General features: G+C 40.7%; 1 long non-coding RNA gene across 1 annotated transcript; it reads right to left on the reverse strand.

The window, feature by feature from the left end:
* Positions 1–3,345: 3,345 nt before the first annotated feature.
* Positions 3,346–6,285, reverse strand: LOC144306561 (uncharacterized). The gene is made up of 3 exons (XR_013373635.1): positions 6,168–6,285; positions 4,672–4,757; positions 3,346–3,451 (listed from the first exon to the last, which is right to left on the reverse strand). It is a non-coding gene; the product is annotated as an uncharacterized LOC144306561 (long non-coding RNA).
* Positions 6,286–15,948: the final 9,663 nt, after the last annotated feature.

Genomic DNA, 15,948 nt, shown 5'->3' on the forward strand with positions numbered 1-15,948 from the left:
ATCACAGTCCTTTATGTGAGATTATTTCAGGACAACAGAAACTAATAACACGAACTTGTATGAGGAAGTGAAAGAAAATAGCTGCTTTTCTTTTCCCTTTCAAAACTACTTTGGACATATTTCAAATACTTTTTAAAGTTTTTGTACTTTAAAATATTATTTTGCACTTGAAAAGTAGAGGGAATTTAAGTATTAGCGGTAAAATGAAGCACAAGTCCTATTGTGTACCAAATAGAAATGATCCCTGCCTTAACTCTTAGATAGCAGTGTGAAAACTGACCAAGCCAGGGACACAAGGGAAGTGATTCAGATTTGGGGACTCCAGCTTCCAAGATGAACACAGGCACCCCTGAAGCCCTGGGACCAGCAGTGTTCACGTGGTCCTCGGGGAAGATGTGACATTTACATGGTAACTGCCACAAAGGAGGCAGCTGGGGTCTCACCTCCAGGAGGGGGATGCTTCTAAAATTCAGAGGCAAAAAAGTAAGTAAGTAAATAAATAACTCATAAATAAAATTTAGAAGTGGTAGACACATATGGAAAATATTTCCAAAAGTTTGGACATTTTATCTTCTTGAAAGTCTAGGAAGGAAGGAATATCTGGCCGTGTGTGGCCATAGCCATGAGGTGTGGGATTTCTATGGGCCTGGCAAGCACCAGGGCAGCTATGAGGCCATGAGGGGCTCCAGAGCCAGCCGGCAGTGGTGTTGAGAAAGGTGTTTCATTGTTGAGTTTCTCCTAAGTCTCTGATGTCCTGAGAACCCCCAGGACCTCAGTAGTCCTCAGAAGGGATCCAAATCCATTATTATTTCCAGATCCGAGTCATTAGGGTCCAGGAGGATGGGGCCATGTAGTGTAGATTCAGCCTAAACCCAAGAACTGTATTCTCTGAGTCAAAGTTACTGCTCCAGGGGAGCAGCCTCCTTGAATCTATGGAAAAGTCTCGAAGTAATGAAGGAAGAGCGCTCAGCCTCAACCTGAACGCATTGTGTTGAGGATCTGCCAAAGGCTCCATCCTGAGCAGCTCTGAGAGCTCTAAATTCTGATCTCCTGGTGCCCACCACGGGCTGACCCTGAACAGAAAACCAATGTTAATCTGGGCACAGCCCAGATCAGAGAAGTGTGAAACAATGTCCTTGCATAGGGAGGTGAGTGTACTGGGGGGCAAGTGTGGGGCAGCAGACCTGATCAGAATGATGCCCATGATGATGAGAATGTACATGTCTTATAAAGGGACAATCAGAGATAAAGGTTTACCACTTCTCCCTTGCTCACCAACCCCTATAACAGAGCTGGATACCAAGGAAAGCCACAACCTTCCAGGAGCAAGCAGAGTGCCCAGGACAGTCTTGGGAGCTCCAGCCCGCCAAAGTAGTTAGAACCTTTCTGTTACTGTCATGGTAATCATCATTACCTCACTGGCACTATTATTGCTGCCACATTTTTTCTTTGAACCAGAGGTTCCCACAGACTATCATGCAAATTAGATAAACTTGAGCTAATTAATTCCAAAACTAGGGTTTTCCCATACATCTACCCCATAAACCACCGAACAGGTGTCTAAAATGATGAATGCCCAAAACCTTTGAGAGAGTCCCTGGGCAGGACAGGCAGGTTCTAAAGTCCAGAGAACCAGGACTCAGGCCCTCGCTAATAATTTATTCCCAGAGTTTCAAAGCATCCACTCCTGGAGGGAGGCCCCCAACAGTTTCCCTCATGGTGATTACCGCATAGATGCCATGCCTTCCCTGAGGACCATGTAAACACTGGGAGCTTCTGGCCTTTAAGATTGCTCATGTTGGTTCTGGAAGCTGAAGCCCCCAAATCTGAGAAAGAGAGGGCCAAAGTCCATCCCAGAGGACATCAGGTGTTATCCTGTGGTCTCAGAAATACTCAGTAAACAGAAGCTGAGACTAGGATTCAGGCAAACACAATTTCCTGAGTGGTTCCAGAAGCAAGAAATCAGTGAAGCAGGAAGGGGCAGAAGAAGAAAGAAGATAACATTAGATTTCTGCCAGAGATTAGCTTCAGAATAAATCACACAATTTTATTCCATCTTGAAGGCAGAGGGCTGGCCTTGTGTAAGTCAGATCGGTCAACTATTGGCTGCGGAATCACCCACGGGCCCCAGGGACATAACCTCCCAGAGCAGGTGGCCCCTTTGGCAAATGAAACTCTGAAGAAGGGGCAGCCGTGAGCCACTAGCAGCCAAAACTCAGCATAGTTTGGGTGGGTGCGCCGTCTACGTACGGCCCTGGAGGCTACCTGTTCCCCTCCACAGATAATTCATTATAACACAGGTCCTCATTCACTCATATTTTCCCTTTCTCGTCCTCTATCAATAAGGAATTAATCTCCAAGTGATATCCTCTGACCACCAGCAACAGCATCACCAGAGAACTTGTTAGAAATGCAGTTTTTAGATCCCTCCCAGACTCGTTGAATCAGAAGCTCTGGGGGTGAGGACAGCAATCTCTGTTTTAAAAAGCCTTCCAGGTGATCCTAGCACATGCTACAGTCTGAAGACCACAGCTCCAGGGAAGGGAGGGTCTGCAGAAAATATTGTCATTTTTGACACAGGAGGAATGAGGAGAATTTCTCCTATACTTCTTTTGGTTACCGACGCTCTGCTCACTGTTGGCCACACTGCATCCCCACTCAGCAGTAGGTGTTCCTAGGACCCCAGGGTTGACACGGACAATTCAGCCAGCCCCTTGGCTTTAGTGACATCAGTCTCTGACCTTTGTGGTTTCCAGGTGGGTCCAAATCCAAGGTGTGGTATATTATCCGACAGACTCCTTCCTTAACCGGACCTTGGTCAGGCTCTTCTGGTCCCCTTCTCCACCAGGTTTTGACTTCACCCAGCCTTTACCAAGAATCCTGCTCCGTCAGTTTATCCTTCTGCCCTTGATATGTCATCTGGTGGTATTCTGTCCATTGCTCTCACTCTGCCTATTAGCTGTAGGTCCCCAAGTGTCCCTGTTGTGTTCAGAGCTGAGTTCAGCCTTGCTCTCCTACTGCCATACTTGCTCTCTGTGGCAATTGTCTTAAATAAAGTCTTCATTACTTTTTTAACAAGTCAAAGCAATTTCCCTTTAACACATCTTCCCATTGACTCAGATGTATGTTGTGATTTGTAGCCAAGTCTCACCTCCTGTTCTCCCTTCACCCCCTGCTGCCCATTCATCCATTGCTCTGACTAGAAGTTTTCTCTTGTCCTTTCAAGTTTCAGGTCAGAAACACTATTTTCTTTGAATCTGGGAAGCTCCTGATAGAGATTCTGCTCCCCTCCCCATCCCCTAAATTTTCCCTATGAAACCATACAGACTATCCACCCTTTTATTCCTCTGCAAAAAAAGGAAGAGCGACATACTTTTAATTCTTTCAGATGCCCTTTGGCCTCTGAAATGCAGTGGTCTGTGTGAAGCATTTCATATCCTCAGGGCGACACCTGGAGCGTACATACAGCTCAAATCAATTTTTAGATGATCATTTCAGAGGAACTAAAGAATTAAGATAACAGAATCTTTTCTTTTTTTTTCAGATCTTTCTCTTTCCAATTTCCCCTGTTTATATTCTTTGCTTCCAACAGACAAATCAATAGGAAATGAAATTGTCACCAAATTATTTTTGGAGAACCTGATACTCTAATACCTTAGCCTCATACCCTATCCCTAACAGCCTGAGCCTGGGGACTCCTATGAACCTCAGAATTATTCACATACAGGACAGTGGGAGCCTACTCTAGAAATACAGAACACTCAGCTTGATGGGTTCATGAAATAGGAATTTGCTATATTATTTGATAATATTCTGATATGGAAAATGGGAACACAAATTGGATAGATAAAGCCTATATGGATCATAAGCTAGTAGCTTTATGAGATAAAGGGGAAAATGCATAGGATGTGCAAAGTACAGATAATTAATAAGCAAGTAAGCAAGTCGCTGGTGAGAAAGGCTGAATTCATAAATTGTGTTAAATATAGATAGTAAGTACATTAGTAACTTGCAAGATACATTAAAGATAGATGGAATGCAAGGATTATATGATGCAACAAATTGGAGTGTTACTTAGAAAGTAGTAGAAACATGCATGGTAATCAAAACTAAATGACATTCAGCAAGGCAATTTTTCTATTCCCTTTTTAGAGAGAACTGAGTCTCAAACGATGACTTCCCACCAAAGGAGGGGAAATCATTTATGACTTTGTCTGTTTAAAATTCTAATATAAAATTAAAGAAAATAAATTTTAATTAATCAGCATGTTCTAAGAGCTCTAAGGGTATCTTCTGTCTTCAACACATATTCCTAATTTGTGAAGTTATGTAGAAACCATGCTCTTGATATCTGCCATCAAGTTCTCCGGAAATCAGCCACTTTATGCCAGTACATTTTTGCAAACCATGTCTACAAACCCTAGCCAAAGTGTGAACTAACTTTAAACTTTCTATTTCTACTTGTCTTCTCTCAGTCTAAGAGACAATGGGTAGTTGATGCACATCTGGCATTAGATACATGTGATATAGGGCCCAGGGAAAAAAGACTGTGCCAGATGCTCCATAATTGGTTGTTCATCAGGAACCAAAGCTCACACCCATCCTACATGTTAAGAGACACTGTCAGTCAGGGGTCAGAAAGTAGCATGGATTTGAGGATGAAGGGCTTACCTTGGAATTTCAAATGCCATGGGGCTATGGCTCACTCTGCCCCTTACAGTTCCACCAATCAGGTTGCCCAATGGCTACAACTCCCTCTATGAAAAGAAGAACAAACTCTGGACACTGTTCGCCATCAATTAGGATTGCTTTTCATAATTTGGGGGGCAAATTCAACTATACCTTATGGTAAACTTGATCTAGAATTTTTTGTCCAGTCAAAAACTCAGATTTGTATCTATATGGACTATAAGCTTCTCTAGAGACAAAACAAGTATCATTTTTAAACTAGAGTTTTATCTTTGGACTCGTTGGCTTATTGATGAGTTAACTGAATTTATAGTAATAACTCTCAATCAAATCAAATTATGATTTCACGATAGTAGGTTCTACTTAGAATGCTCTATGAATGCTGTGATTGCCACAATTAGGAAAGGTTTCTTATTTGAGCCTAAACAGCAAGTGACATTATATTCACTTGATGAATATGTTCATGAGGAGGGAATGAATGATGGAAAGTCATCTAGAGTGATTCTCTAGTTTCTAGATTGTGGTGATAACAAGGAGAAAAGTAATCATTGGAAGGACCTGATGAGTTCAAGTCTCTGTGGTGGAAATGACTTACAGGCAGCTATCATCCTATGAAATTCTAAATAAGTCTATGTGAGAAAGATATTTAGAAGTCATCAGCATATTCTGGATAGTTTGAAGATGTGAATTATGGAATCATATGGATATTCTCTCAGAGAGGAAAGTAGGAAAATGAAAGAGAACCTAGAAAATATCAATATTAAAAGGATAATTCTTGGGGCACCTGGGGGGCTCAGTTGGTTAAGCATCTATCTTTGGCTCTGGTCATGATCTCAGGGTCCTGAGATGGAGTCCAGAGTGGGGCTCCGTGCTCAGTGGAAAGTCTCCTTCTCCCTCTCCCTCTGCCCCTCCTCCCTGCTCATGCTCTCTCTCTCTCTCTCAAATAAATACATAAAATCTTTTTTTAAAAATAAAAGGGTAGGAGCACCTGGGTCACTCAATTGGTTAAGCATGGGACTCTTCCTTTTGGATCAGGTCATGCTTTTGGGATCATCAGATTGAGTCCCACATGGGGCTCCCTGCTCAGCATGGAGTCTGCTTGAGCTTCTCTCCTTCCTCTGCCCCTCCCCTGCTCACACATGCATTCTCTCTCTTTCTAAAAACTAAGTAAATAAAATCTTTAAAAATTAATTAATTAATTAAAAGAGTGAGTCTCCCACTTGCACCAGATATTCAAGTCTCTGGGGAGTTTTGGGCCAGAATGAGAAATGCCATTCCCTTAGAATTTCTCTACAAAGATACACATTAGATCTACTCAATATCTCAATTTCAATTTTTTCCAGCATTTTAAAATTTCAAATCATAATTTGAAAATACTGAAAGTTATAAGTGGAGACACAAAGATTTCTGTCTGGTGGAAAGAGGGAAAGATGGTGGAGGAGTAGGGGTCATCAACTCACCCAGCCCCACCAACTTACCTAGATTACTTTCAAACCATCCTGAACACATACGAATTTGACCTGAGATTTAAAGAGAGAACAGCTAGAACTACAAAGAGAAGGATTTTCGCTTCTAGCAAGGTGTGTGTGTGTGTGGGGGGGGGATAAAAAAGAATCAAGTGGGGGAGGGGCCCTGTGAGGAGCCGGGCTAAAGCCAGGCTGCAAAAGCCTCCGGGACTGGAAAGCCCAGCCCCAGAGAAGCAGGAACTTTAAAAAATCTGCACCAGATTCTTCCCTGATGGAAAGGCGCTTAGCAGGGAAATCGGAGCAGAACTACAGCAGGGGCAGTGGAGCCTCCAGTTTCCCAGAATCACTAACAGAAGTAGTGCGCCCCCCAGTAAACTGCGCCACAAACCTCGGGCGGATCTCAGTAAAGGGCTGCAGCAGGGCATGGGGAGAGGCCCGTAGGTCAGGCAGGCGGCTCCTCATGGAGGGGTCTGCGCCCTGCTGTCTTTGGGAGCTGTGCTGGGAGCATGATTCTAGGCCCCGGATCCCAGGGCGCTGGGCGGACACAGCCCACGATCCTGCGTTCCCCCCGCCCACCCCACAGGCGGAGGCGGGGAGGGCACAGGACAGCGAGGACTGTCCTGCCACCCAGGGCCCCCAAGTTGTGCAAATCAGCGCCCCCGCCACCCTGGGAACATCTAGGCCAGTGCGGACTGGGAGACTGTGGTAGTTACTGCGGAAGCTGACTCCAGAGCTGGAGAGCGAGCTGGCCCCCGCCAGTGTTGTTGTTTCTCTTTGTTTCACCCAATGCCTGGGAGGGGCGGGGTGCCAGGGAACAGAGGCCTCAAGGGGTAAACAGCTCCCACTGAGCCCCGCCCAGCAAGGGGCGGGGCATCTCCCGCAGGTGCACACACCTGAAAATCAGCACAGCAGGCCCCTCCCCCAGAAGACCAGCTGGAAGGACAGGGGAAGAGTACGTTCTTTTTTTTTAAATTTTTATTTATTTATGATAGTCACAGAGAGAGAGAGAGGCAGATACATAGGCAGAGGGAGAAGCAGGCTCCATGCACCAGGAGCCCGATGTGGGATTCGATCCTGGGTCTCCAGGATCACGCCCTGGGCCAAAGGCAGGCGCCAAACCGCTGCGCCACCTAGGGATCCCGGAAGAGTACGTTCTTGACCAAGAAGTGCTAGAAAGCTCCAGGGGGAGTTGAAGGATTTACAGTATATAGAACCAGAGGGTACCCCTCCTATTTTTTTCTTCCTTTTTCGAGGACAATTCGTTTTTATATCAGACTGTAAATTTTCAATTTTTTTCTCTTTTCCCACCTTAACTACAATATTTTACCACTTCTTCATTTTTAAGATTCTTCCTTTTTGACTTTCATATTTATACAATTACAGGTCCTAGATATATTTTCCACTTCTAGATTCCCTTCAACACACTCAATTTTGGGAGATATACGAGATATGTTTTTTTGTTTGTTTGTTTTGTGTTTTTTGTTTTCTCTGCCTCATTTTGTTCTACAATGGCAGAAGTTAATATCTTCTAAAACATGACCAGCATGCACCCAGAAACCAAGTGGTATACTGTGCTGGTTCATTCCGTGAGATTCCTCATTCCAATTCTGCCCCCCTCTTTTATCTCATTTATGTTCTGGTGGTCAATGTTGGGGCCTTCTACAAGTATTTCTGGTTTATATAAATTTGGGACTGAGCATCTTCTAACATACAGAACTTAATATACTCAGAAACAAGAGGATCCCCTTTTAGAGCCCCTCAGGTAGACTACATTCTCCCTCCACTACAACTTTGTCACCACCACCATCTCCTAGTCTCCCCCCCTTTCTTCTTCTTTTTTTTTCTTTTTTCTTTTCTTCTTTTTCTCTCTCTTCTTTGTTGGGATTCTTGGCCTTTTATTTTTTATCACTTTGTTTTAAAATTTGTTTTTCACTTTAGTGGTCCTTTTGTTTTGTCTCATTCTGATCTTTGTTTTCAATTTCTGGTCCCTGACCTTGATAGAATCACCTAGGGTGAAATTCACTTAGGTCGTGGTTTATATTCTTGACTCAGCCCACTCATACGGCCACTCTGCACTGAGCAAAATGGCTAGAAAGAAGAACTCACCACAAAAGAAAGAATCAGAAACAGTACTCTCTGTCACAGAGTTACAGAGTTTGGATTACAATTAGATGTCAGAAAGCCAATTCAGAATCACAATTATGAAGCTACTGGTGGCTCTGGAAAAAAACATAAAGGAATCAAGAGACTTCATGACTGCAGAAGAATTTAGATCTAATGAGGCCAAAATTAAAGATCAATTGAATGAGATGCAATCCAAAATGGAGGTCCTAACGACAAGGGTTAATGAGGTAGAAGAAAGAGTGAGTGACGTAGAAGACAAATTGATAGCAAGGAGGGAAGCTGAGGGAAAAAGAGAAAAACAATTAAAAGACCATGAGGGAAAAAAAAAAGACCACGAGGAACGATAAGGGAAATAAATGACAGTCTCAGAACGAAAAATCTACGTATAATTGAGGTTCCAGAGAGCACCGAGAGGGACAGAAAGCCAGAAGGCATATTTGAACAAATCATAGCTGAGAACTTCCCTAATTTGGGGAGCAAAACTGGCATTCAGATCCAGGAGATAGAGAGGTCCCCCACCCAAAATCAATAAAAACTGTTCAACACCTCAACGTTTAATAGTGAAACTTGAAAATTCCAAAGATAAAGAGAAAATCTTTAAAGCAGCAAGAGACAAGAGATCCCTAACTTATATGGGGAGAAATATTAGATTAACAGCAGACCTCTCCACAGAGATCTGGCAGGCCACAAAGGGCTGGCAGGATATATTCAGGGTACTAAATGAGAAGAACATGCAGCCAAGAATACTTTATCTAGCAAAGCTCTCATTCAGAATGGAAGGAGAGATAAAGAGCTTCCAAGATGGGCATAAACTGAAAGAAAATGTGACCACCAAGCCAGCTCTGCAAGAAATATTAAGGGGTCCCTGTAAAAGAAAGAGAAAGCCCAAAGAAATAATCCATAAAAACAGGGACTGAATAGGTATTACAATGACACTAAATTCATATCTTTCAATAGTAACTCTGATCATGAATAGGCTAAATGATCCCATCAAAAGACATGGGTATCAGACTGGATTAAAAAGCAAGACCCATCTATTTGCTGTCTACAAGAGATTCACCTACACCTCCTTAGGTGTACCTAAGGACACCTACAGCCTGAAAATGAAAGGGTGAAAAAAAAATAAAAAATAAAATAAAATAAAAAAAAAAAAAAAAAAAAAAAAAAAGAAAATGAAAGGGTGGAGAACCATTTACCATTCAAATGGTCCTCAAAAGAAAGCTGGGGCAGCAATCCTCATATGAGATAAATTAAAGTTTATCCCAAAGACTGTAGTAAGAGATGAAGAGGGACACTATATCATACTTAAAGGGTCTATACAACAAGAGGACTTAACAATCATGAATATTTATGCCCCTAATGTGGGATGTGCCAAGTATATCAATCAATTAATAACCAAAGTTAAGACATAATTAGATAATAATATACTATTAGTAGGAGATTTCAACACAGCACTTTCTGCAAATGACAGATTTTCTAAGCACAGCATCTCCAAAGAAACAAGAATTTTAAATGATACACTGGACCAGATGGATTTCACAGATAAACACAGAACTTTGCATCTGAACGCAACTGAATACACATTCTTCTCAAGTGCACATGGAACTTTCTCCAGAATACACCACATCCTGGGTCACAAATCAGGTCTTAACTGATACCAAAAGATTGGGATTGTCCCCTAAATATTTTCAGACCATAAGGCTTTGAAACGAACTCAATCACAAGAAAAAATTTGGAAGAAACTCAAACACGTGGAGGTTAAAGAACATCCTGCTAAAAGATGAAAGGGTCAACCAGGAAATTAGAGAAGAATTAAAACGATTCATGGAAATTAATGAAAATGAAGATACAATCGTTCAAAATCTTTGGGATACGGCAAAGCAGTCCTGAGAGGGAAATACATGGCAATATAAGCATCCCTCAAAAAATTGGAAAAAACTCAAATACACAAGCTAACCTCACTCTTAAAGGAACTGGAGGAAGAACAGCAAATAAAACCTAGTAACCCAGCAGAAGAAGAGTTAATAAAGATTTGAGCAGAACTCATTGAAATAGAGACCAGAAGTACTGTAGAGCAGATCAACAAAACCAGGAGTTGGTTCTTTGAAAGAATTAATAAGATAGATAAACCATTAGCCAGCCTTATTAAAAACAAAAGAGGGGCAGCCAGGGTGGCTCGGCGGCTTAGCACCACCTTCAGTCCAGGGTGTGGTCCTGGAGACCTGGGATCAAATCCCATGTCAGGCTCCCTGCATGGAATGGAGCCTGCTTACCCCTCTGCCTGTGTCTCTGCCTCTCTCTCTCTCTCTCTCTCTCTCTGTCTCTATGAATAAATAAATTTTAAAAATCTTTTAAAAAAACAAAAGAGAAAAGATTCAAATTAATAAAATCACGAATAAAAGAGGAGAGATCACAACCAATACCAAGGAAATACAAATGATTTTTAAAACATATTATGAAAAAAAAAACATATTATGAGCAGCTATACACCAATAAGTTAGACAATCTAAAAGAAATGGACACATTTCTGGAAAACCACAAGGTACCAAAACTGGAAGAGGAAGAAATAAAAAAGCCTGAAGAAGCCAATTACCAGGGAGGAAATTGAAGCAGTCATCCTAGCATCAACAGTCAGACAACAAAAAGAAATAAAAGGCATTGAAATTGGCAAAGAAGAAGTCAAACTTTCCCTCTTTGCAGGTGACATGATACTGTACCTAGAAAACCCAAAAGACTCCACCCCAAGATTGCTAGAACTCATACAGCAATTCGGCAGTGTGGCAGGATACAAAACCAATGGCCAGAAATCAATGGCATTTCTATACACTAACAATGAGACTGAAGAAAGAGAAATTAAGGAGTCAATCCCATTTACCATTGCACCCGAAAGCATAAGATACGTAGGAATAAACCTAATCAAAGAGGTAGAAGATATATACCCTAAAAACTACAGAACTCTTCTGAAAGAAATTGAAGAAGACACAAAGAGATGGAAAAATAATCCGTGCTCATGGATGGAAGAATTAATATTGTGAAAATGTCAATGTTACCCAGGGCAATTTACACATTCAATGCAATCCCTATCAAAATACCATGGTCCTTCTTCAGAGAGTTGGAACAAATCATCTTAAGATTTGTGTGGAATCATAAAAGACTCTGAATAGCCAGGGGAATATTGAAAAAGAAAACCAGAGCCGGGGGCAATCACAATGCTGGGTTTCAAGTTGTACTACAAAGCTGTGGTCATCAAGACAGTGTGGTACGGGATCCCTGGGTGGCACAGCGGTTTAGCGCCTGCCCTTTGGGCGCGATCCTGGAGACCCGGGATGGAATCCCACATCGGGCTCCCGGTGCATGGAGCCTGCTTCTCCCTCTGCCTGTGTCTCTGCCTCTCTCTCTCTCTCTCTCTCTGTGTGTGTGACTATCATAAATAAATAAATTAAAAAATACAGTGTGGTACTGGCAAAAAAACAGACACATAGATCAATGGGACAGAATGGTGCTGGGAAAATTGGACAGCCACATGCAGAAGAATGAAACTAGACCATTCTCTTACACCATACACAAAGATAAACTCAAAATGGATGAAAGATCTAAATGTGAGACAAGAATCCATCAAAATCCTAGAGGAGAACACAGGCAGCACCCTTTCTGAACTTTGCCGCAGCAGCATCCTGCAAGATACATCTATGAAGGCAAGGGAAACAAAAGCCAAAATGAACTATTGGGACTTAATCAAGATAAAAAGCTTCAGCACACCAAAAGAAACAGTCAACAAAACTAAAAGACAACCTACAGAATGGGAGAAGATATTTGCAAATGACATAACAGGTAAAGGGCTAGTATCCAAGATCTATAAAGAACTTATTAAACTCAACACCCAAGAAACAAACAATCCAATCATGAAATGGGCAAAAGACATGAAACAGAAATTTCACCAAAGAAGACATACACATGGCCAACAAGCACATGAGGAAATGCTCTGCATCACTGGCCATCAGGGAAACACCAATCAAAACCACAATGAGATACCACCTCACACCAGTGAGAATGGTGAAAATTAACAAGGCTGGAAACAACAAATGTTGGAGAGGATGTGGAGATAGGGGAACCCTCTTGCACTGTTGGTGGGAATGAGAACTGGTGCAGCCACTCTGGAAAACTGTGTGGAGGTTCCTCAAAGTTAAAAATAGAGCTACCCTATGACCCAGCTATTGCACTGCTGGGGATTTACTCCAAAGATACAGATGCAGTGAAAAACCGAGACACCTGCACCCCGATGTTTATCGCAGCAATGTCCACAATAGCCAAACTGTGGAAGGAGCCTCGGTGTCCATCGAAAGATGAATGGATAAAGAAGATGTGGTCTATATATACAATGGAGTATTATTCAGCTATTGGAAACGACGAATACCCACCATTTGCTTCAATGTGGATAGAACTGGAGGGTATTATGCTGAATGAAGTAAGTCAATCGGAGAAGGACAAACATTATATGGTCTCAATCATTCGGGGAATATAAAAAATAGTGAAAGGGATTAAAGAGGAATGGAGAGAAAATGAGTGGGAAATATCAGCGAGGGTGACAGGACATGAGAGACTCCTAACTCTGGGAAAGAACAAGGGGTAGTGAAAAGGGAGGTGAGCAGGGGGATGGGGTGACTGGGTGACAGGCAGTAAGGGGGGCATTTGATGGGATGAGCACTGGGTGTTATGCTATATGTTGGCAAATTGAACTCCAATAAAAAAGAAAGAAAGAAACAAAGAAAGAAAAAATAAAAAAATATATATACAAAAACCCCACAAATATTTCTTTCAATATTTATATTTTAAAAGAGGAACAATTTCATCCTGCAGAAGAAACAGGTAGAAAGATACAATTAATAATTGGCTTTAATTCATCATTCTCAGTCCAGGAACTAGCAATGGACAAAGAAATAAGTAATATTATAAGAAACTTAAAAAACAAGCAATAAAACTAACCTTATAAATACAATGAAATTATTTCCAAAAAATATTTCTTTTAAAATTTCCTGTGGAATTTCATAACTTGACTATATATTGATCCAGTAAGAAAATGTTGAAATATTTCTTTTTAGAAAATAACGTACTGGGGATCCCTGGGTGGCACAGAGGTTTGGTGCCTGCCTTTGGCCCAGGGTGCGATCCTGGAGACCCGGGATCGAATCCCACGTTGGGCTCCCGGTGCATGGAGCCTGCTTCTCCCTCTCCCTCTGCCTGTGTCTCTGTCTCTCTCTCTCTCTCTCTCTCTCTCTGTGACTATCATAAATAAATTAAAAAAAAAAAAAAAAAGAAAATAACGTACTGGGGATCCCTGGGTGGCACAGAGGTTTGGTGCCTGCCTTTGGCCCAGGGTGCGATCCTGGAGACCCGGGATCGAATCCCACGTCGGGCTCCCGGTGCATGGAGCCTGCTTCTCCCTCTCCCTCTGCCTGTGTCTCTGTCTCTGTCTCTGTCTCTCTCTCTCTCTCTCTGTTGTGTGACTATCATAAATAAATAAAAATTTTAAAAAAAGAATATAATGTACTAAAAAATAAGGAACAAAATTAGAATCAAAATATAATCAGAAAAATATAATTTTTTTTCCTTAAAATATCAAATTCTTCCAAAAATATCTTGGACAGAAAAGCAAAACTGATACTGAAGCCTTATAGAATAGAATGACAATAAGACAACATATCATTACCAGTAGGATGTAACTAAAGTAAGTCCGAAGGGAAAAACTTATGACTTCAGATACATTTTTTAAAATAAAATGGGTAAGATTAAAAATGATTAGATTACTGTTTAGTATCCCACTTAAGAAGCAAATAAAAGACCACAAAACCTATCAAATGAAAGTAGAAGAAAGAAATTAATAAAGAAAAGGTGTTTACATGCTAAGAAGACTAAGAAAGTATTCTTGGTAAATGAAACCAAAATACAACCCAGTGGAAAGTCTAATCAAAGGAAAATATGAAATCAGAATTCAAAATTAGTAAATGAAGAGTGGATATATGAATAGATGAGAGATGTCTTTTTTTGAGAGATGTCTTAAGTAAAAATCAAATACCATTTATGACTTTATACATCTGTATCTGATGTTCTAAGTGTAATGAATGACAGAGTTTAGGATAATATAAATTATCAATATTGATGTGATAATAATAATGAAAAACATTGACTGAAAGCTTTCCTGTTCCAGGGAGTGTACTAGGACAATAGAGGCAGTGGATCGGTTAACTTTTTTAGTATTGTTATCTCTCAACAAATGAGGACACTGAGAATAACAGACACCATAGGACATGCCCATTTCATTCTTATAGAGTGTTAACCTCAGAGGTAAATGAAGAGGGTATCAGAGCTCTTTACGTTTCTAACCCCCATAAAAACGCTCATTCCCTTATGCAAGTTCCATCAAATTGCCAAGGATCAGATCTTGTGGATTGAGAACAGTTCCAGGGCATAAGAAATGGAAAACTGCCTAATTCACTCATTAGGACCACCAAAACTTGATACAAATAGCACCCAAGAGAAAACCAATCAAATGAGAATAATTCAAGTCTCACAGCTAAAGATCAACATCTCACATAAAATATTAATAAGTAGAATCCAGCAAGAATAATTAATTCAACAGCACCAAACAAAATTCATGCTAGGAGTTAAAGGATTTTTTTTTTTTTTTTTTAGTGACAATTAAAAAAAAAATTTTTTTTAATGGCATTACTTTACAAATGCCAGAAAGTGGTCTCATGATTTCTGGCTAAATAGAAAGGCCAGAACCTCTCTCCCACCTCCATAATTGCAAACACTTCAGATCCCTAAAGTGTTTGGGTGAGTAATGTCTAATTTTCCTCAGTTTGTGAGCTTCAAATCATTTGTCTGGCTTAAAAAAAAAAAAACTTGCAAGTAAAGTGAAAAGAAAAATGAGTAACTGACCCAAAAATAACGTTCATAGCTCGTTACACACACACACACCTCTAATATAGAGATAGCATATATCAAAGAAAAAAATCCAATCAATCACTGCAAGAGAAATAATGGACAAAAATTTTAGTAGACATTTCATAGAAAGGAAAAGCAAGTGGCTTTACAATTTTTGAGAAGATTTTAGTCTTATAATATTGGGAAGGTATGGACAAATAAAACTATAGTGAGATACTACTTTATTAAATATCTATTAAATAGCCCCCCTAAAAAAATCCTTTGATACAAACACAGATACCTAATCTTGATTGTTCTCTGTTCTCTTTAGGCAGGCTTTTTAAAAGGAAAAGCCTATTTTCTTATCAATTAAATATGGGTAAACATGCTACTATCCTCATGGAATTGTTATGAAGATCAAATGTCAAGGAATGTAAAGATAAGACAATAAATACTCGGCATCTAGTGAGCACTATATAAATGCTTAATGTTCCTATTTAACAAACTCCGCTAGTCCTGGCATGGTGAGAGGGGAACTCCAAAGTAGCTGGTGGTTGTGAAAATTGGCATGAATATCTAGGGGAGGCTACTAGGCAAGATCCATCAAAATTACCATCTCACTATCTTTGACTTATCCATTGCACTTCCAGAAACTTGCCACAAACGTGAAAGGCTTCATATACAAAGTTGTTTGCAGCAGCATGGGTTGTCTGGGCAAAAGTGAGAGGCTGTATAGATTCAGTGG

The sequence above is a fragment of the Canis aureus genome, chromosome 37 (assembly GCF_053574225.1).
Source record: "Canis aureus isolate CA01 chromosome 37, VMU_Caureus_v.1.0, whole genome shotgun sequence".
Lineage (NCBI taxonomy): Eukaryota > Metazoa > Chordata > Mammalia > Carnivora > Canidae > Canis > Canis aureus.